Genomic DNA, 6,000 nt, shown 5'->3' on the forward strand with positions numbered 1-6,000 from the left:
TTCAAGGACTTTTTCTCCCTCCTTCCCACAAGTCGTGACTCAGCCCTCTCCTCTGTGGTTGTTTGAGGAGGCTCTCGAACACATTTACACTTCATTCAGCAGTCTTGTTTAGGAACAACTATTTTCTTTGTCCTTGTGACCGGTGCAGAAAAATGCCTTTCAAATTATAAGGTGTTGTAAGCAATAATAACAATGAAATAACATGAAATGAAAATGAAATAACAATAAAAATACTCCAATATGGCACTTAAACAGTTCTCCAGGATAATGTACAAGTTGGCGTCTTCCCTTTAGTCACTGACTGTTGTCTTTTATACAAAATATACAGAAATTCCTATTATATTAACTAACACTCTAGCTACTACAGGCAAATGTTGGCAAAATAATTTTTACAGACACAGCTTTATAGAAAATGATTGGTCTGACAGTCTCTTATAAATGATATTGACAGTGGCATATTTAGCCCTAAAGTCAGAGAATATTTCAATATAATGAGGTAAAGTCAAAGTGTGTCCTAAACAAATCTAACCTATTATCAGCATGTGATTCCCTTATAGCTTCCTTGACAAAAATTGCAGCATAATTATGTACTAGGCCAATACTGAACCACAGTGTCAACATATAGCCCATAATATGAAACATTACATTCACTGAAAATACAAGTTCTGGAGTTATATACAATGAATCCCTGTTGAAGTTACACTGCACAGTATGTTTGTCTCATACATAGTGTTCACGGTGGTTAATGTAGACCCGGTCTGTTCCACTCTGGTGACACACCCACTCGAGGTGAGACGGCTGCTGGGTGGGGCTCCGCTGGGTGGAGCTTGGCTGTTTCACCTGTCTGCACCTGGAGGAGGGGGTCTCAGTGTTTGGGTGGTCTGTTTGCTCGTACCTGCGCTCTGCCCTGCGAGCCTGGAGATAAACACATTCATTAATTAATGTGATTTATTTTCTACATGAAATTGCTTGACTTAAAGGTTCTCTAACTTCTTTTTTTCACCACCTACTTGTTTCCAAATGTTACAGCTTTGCTTGGCATGTTCCACATACGGCATAGTACGGTCAAGTTACAGATCAGATCCAGGAAAAGGTGACTACCAATATTTCTTAGTAATCAGAGAACCAGGCACTGAATAAATGCAAGCTAGATAATCTCAAATGAGACAAGGAGGTGGCGGACCACTCACCAGAAAACTGACAGAGTGCACCTTTAAATGCTCAGTGTAACACTTTATATCATCTACAGTAAAAATCAAGCTCATGTTATGTGAGGAAGGGCATCTGGTGTAACACCATATCAATATAAAAGTACAAGAATAGAAACGGAAAGCCATAGCGCAATGAACATTACATGTATTCAGGCTTAAGTTAGTTTCAGGCCCCTGTCCCTGAACTCACATCTATTTTTGTATGAGCACATTAATTATAAATATTTCATCTGAGTAAATAAAATATTTACTTTTGAGCCATGGTCATAAATTCAATTTACTACAATACAAGAATGCCATGCAGCTTATGGATAACTTAGGACATTTATTTGTGTGCTCATTGATCATCATTATCCAGCCAAGTATTTGCATTTACGGTAGGTACAAAGACGGATTTGGAATACCTGACACAGCCATGCCACCTGCGATGCATGGACCCCCAGAGGAACGGCGGGCGGGTGCTCTGAGTAGGGAGGAGGCGGCTTGTGAGTGGGAGGGAGGTCAATCCTTTGGACAAAAAAGAAAAAAGTTTTAGATGGACTCATCAGGAGCAAGTGCTAAAATCAAGTCTATTCTGGATTCTAGTAAACTATTTAAAAGGGCACTTCATAAGTTTTTAGAGGGCCTGAAACCAGATATTTTCAATAGAGATGAGAGAGTTGTTTTTTCTGAAATGTTCCACAAAATGGCATAAAACTTTGCAAAAACGTATTGCTGTATACAAACAGCTGTTATAATTAAATACACGAAAGACAGATGTGTTAGACAGATAAAGACATTTTCATGAGGCAAGCAGGTGAGGAACCCTCTGTCAGAAAACTTATCATATATCAGTCAAGTGTGTTTGCAAAGACAAGGCATAAAATTTAAATAATATAAATACAGGAAGTAGCACTGAGTTCAGGGAAACCTTATCTAATACACAAAATTCAATCCAAAATGCAGGGACAATTTATGCACAGGGAACAAATTTTTCTTACAATTTAAAAATTCTATTAACATAATAAAGGTACTGCCAACATTTTTTACATATATATATATATAAAAGCTATAATTAAGTATATTTCCTGCTCTCACTGAACCATTATATTGTTTGACCATATCGTTTTTAGGGAGACATTTTTAACATTTTTAACATTGCCCAGGAACAACAGATGAAAAATTGCCTTTTAGCTAATTCTGGTACATTTACAGTCAAATTGATTAATGTACACTGTCCCTGTCAAATACATACATAAAATAAATCATGACTGTTGTGTAAATTAGATGCGCTTTGGCCCTTGTTAACATTATAGCTACTACAGTTATGTTACCTCTATGTCATATCTGCTTCAGTAAAGAGGTCAAACTATGGACAATGAAAGATTTTGAGCAAAATCTTATATCAAATGTAATCTAATCTAGTCTATAATTATGTTAACTACATTTTAGTGAAATTAGAAGTCAAACCTGTCATATGGACTTTAATATTGATTTAAATTCCAATTGCACTGGGTCGCTAAGGATAAAACCATTTTGTAGAAACATTTGTGGAGTGGGAAGCACATCCTAAAGGGCTTCCTCTGGTACAAAGACGATGAGGTTCATTCAGAGTATTCCCAAAACGCCACTAAAAGAATTCACTCCACTGGCCACTGTCATTCATAAAACCATACCATGACAGACATTGATTTCCCTGTACTGTAAATCACTCTAAACTGTGGCTTTTCGTTCTGGGATAAAGAGCAATAAGAACAGGGGTAAGGTCCTCTCCTCTGTCCCATGCAGCTCCAAGAGAGACAGCCCTTCCTCCACTCCCTCCTGACAGCCCCGCACAGGACACTGAGCCAGGGTCACACTTAAGATGCTAAGTTGGTCGTGTCCACAAACCAACTTAGCATCTGTAGTATCCGTGTACCAGAGCAGCCAAGACAGACAATGTTATGCCTTTTCCCATGTTGTCATATTTGCTAAAGGTACATCATAAATAATTAATTATGTTGTTTCTGTTAAATAGAAAATCCATATAAGCCTTTAAAGTAGATCAGTGTAGATAGGTAGAATGTTTAGAGATTTTATTAAACTTTATTGAACTTATAAATCTTGCATACATTCAATTGTACGTATTTATATTGGACAAAAAATGCAATAGTACTCTGAGCGGGGTCACTTCTCCATACATCTGACCTGTATCTCGGCCTGCCGTTTAATGTCATACTATGAACATCCCAGGCAAAACAATAACTTCTCCATGGAGACAAGGAGGCGATGAACCCTCCACCAGAAAACGTAGAAGCACATGTAATAAAAACGTCCTCTTCCAAAAGGTGCTCTATTGTATTTCAAGTTGTTGTTTTTGTCACCAGCCAACAGTTCTGCTGTTTTCATTGCCTTTTATGAGCTGGCACTATTTTAACAAAATAAAAATCTGCCAAAAACAGAAAATTGGAAGGTGAGTCAACATATTCCTGGAGCAAGAAGAAAATAGATGGAGAAATACAAAATCTGTCATGGCATGCCCGGTACAAAATAGCCACATGCAAGAGCAGTATATGGTTCCTGGTCTCATTACATTGAATTGTATGTGAAGAATAGAAGCTTATCAGAATTACTGGACATATTTATCTGCTTAAGGCATTTCAAAACCAGGCTTTCCACAGCATTATCTCTCATCACTGTATATATAAACGTTCTATACCACTGTTTTAATTCACTTGAGCAAGAATGTTCAGCCCACATAAAGCACTTGGCATTTACAGGGCTGTATCAACGTGGGACAAAGCTATTTCTAAATAATTCAACCTCAGTTATTCGACTTGCTGCTCACATTATAAGTTTAGTTTAGTGGCACATCAGAGCGGGGTTAAGGGCGTCCTGCCAAGATTGCACTTATGCACAGAGCACAGAGTTTGTCCTATATATTTTGGGTTAAACTCACAAGTCATTAATTAAACAAGGTAAAAAGCATAAATTATTTGAGAGACTTACACTTTATCTGAGAAAGCTGGTGGGGGGGCCTTGCGTGCAGTGATGATGACTATGATGAAAACGGTGATGAGGAAGAGGGCAAGGACAGCACCCATCACAGCTCCAGCCACAGCAATGGAGTTGGACCTCTCTGCGCGGGACTGGTCTGACATAGAGGAGCAGAGAGAGGCAAAGGGGGTGATTCTGTCCGCAAAGTCAGTGTTTACATTCAGGGAAGAAGACACTGGCATATGCTGTGATTTCAGAATAGTCTTGAAAGGATAAACAAAAATAAAGTTAAAAAAAAAAAAAAGTACAGATAACAACTTTACATCAGCAACCACTTCGTTTGCAAAATATTTCTTGAACTGTCATTATTTGTTAATTGCCACATCATTTTGGATACCATACAGTTTCATACAGTGTTTTTTGTTGTTTATTGTCATGCATTTTGAGCTTTTCCTAAAATAAGATGGAGGAAATTTGGCATAACTTGCCATTTTGAATACCTCTGGTATACTGTATTATAATATTACGGGACTTTTCTCTTGGAGTGGTCTGCAATCTTGTCTCCATTATAATGTTTATAGTTTTGCATAGAATGTCCTGAAGTAGGGCATTAAATACATCTATCTTTCACATTTTTTACAGGCATTTTTCATCTCCTCTCCATAGGTCCGACCTGTAACTATCCCTGTAAACCTATAATCTGTAACGTTACGAGCTTGTCTTCATGGAGAGAAACACTATTATATTGTGGAACATTCTATAGGCAAAGCAATAACATCTCCATGGAGACAAGTTTCATAGTGCACCTTTAAGGCAGCAACCTAATAATAAACATAACAGTTCACAGCCCTTTAAATGGTAACATAAATCTGCTACAGTTTAATTCTACATTTATTCAGAAGAAAATACTGGAAACATTTGAAATCCTTTAAGCTTTTTCCATCACCATTTCAGTATCACAAAGTTTTTGGTACATGGTGTTCCTCCCTCAGTAATTGTAATGACTGCTATCATTCCCATCCATATTTTCTCAATTTACTCCAGTGAAATGTGGGAACAAGTTGAACCTGGCACACAAAAAGACAAAATTGGAACTCAAACTTTTTCTAGTCGTATCTTCACCATAAATGCCCCGACATCGACTTTGTGTGTTGAGATTAAAATGCAATTCTAAAGTCTGCAGAATTAGCCTAGTAACACCATATGTTTACATACGCCCCATGCCATGCACAGAAGGGATTAGGATTAATACTGATTAGTTACTAAACTAACAGAGCCTCATGCTTCAGCCAATCAGAGCTAATGCATTAAACAGTGATTGTAGGACGCAGAAAAACTAGAGGACAAAGAGACAGAGGGAAAAGGGTGACTAAGTGTGACATGCTCAATTCCAGTTGATTTAGCTGTTGAGGTGTAGGCTAAAAATCAATGATGTGCTGAGATGAGGATCTTAAATAACACTCCACTTTGAAGTAGACAGAATGGGTTTGTGGGTAACAGTCTCCCTTTCGTAACAACTCACTTATTTTTGTTGGCTTGAATGCTATTACTTTTGTAAACTGACTGTTCAATAATCTGGTGAACATAAAATACTTGTATTTCATTTGAGATAAGTTATACTTGCTTAGGCCTGTTAGTTCACATTTGGTCTGGGTATAGCTCTCTTATATGCATTTTATATGTTTATTTCTGTTTATCCAGTATTTTAGACCTGCATCAGTCACTATATCTCATTTAACAAATCTTAACTAAGATTCAGATTGATGAAAAATTAGGACTGTTGCCATAGTAATTACTTAACAATTTGAAACAAAAATATTATATCTTGAAAAAT

The sequence above is a fragment of the Boleophthalmus pectinirostris genome, unplaced genomic scaffold, assembly GCF_026225935.1.
Source record: "Boleophthalmus pectinirostris isolate CB_2022bp ecotype Guang Dong unplaced genomic scaffold, ASM2622593v1 HiC_scaffold_12, whole genome shotgun sequence".
Lineage (NCBI taxonomy): Eukaryota > Metazoa > Chordata > Actinopteri > Gobiiformes > Gobiidae > Boleophthalmus > Boleophthalmus pectinirostris.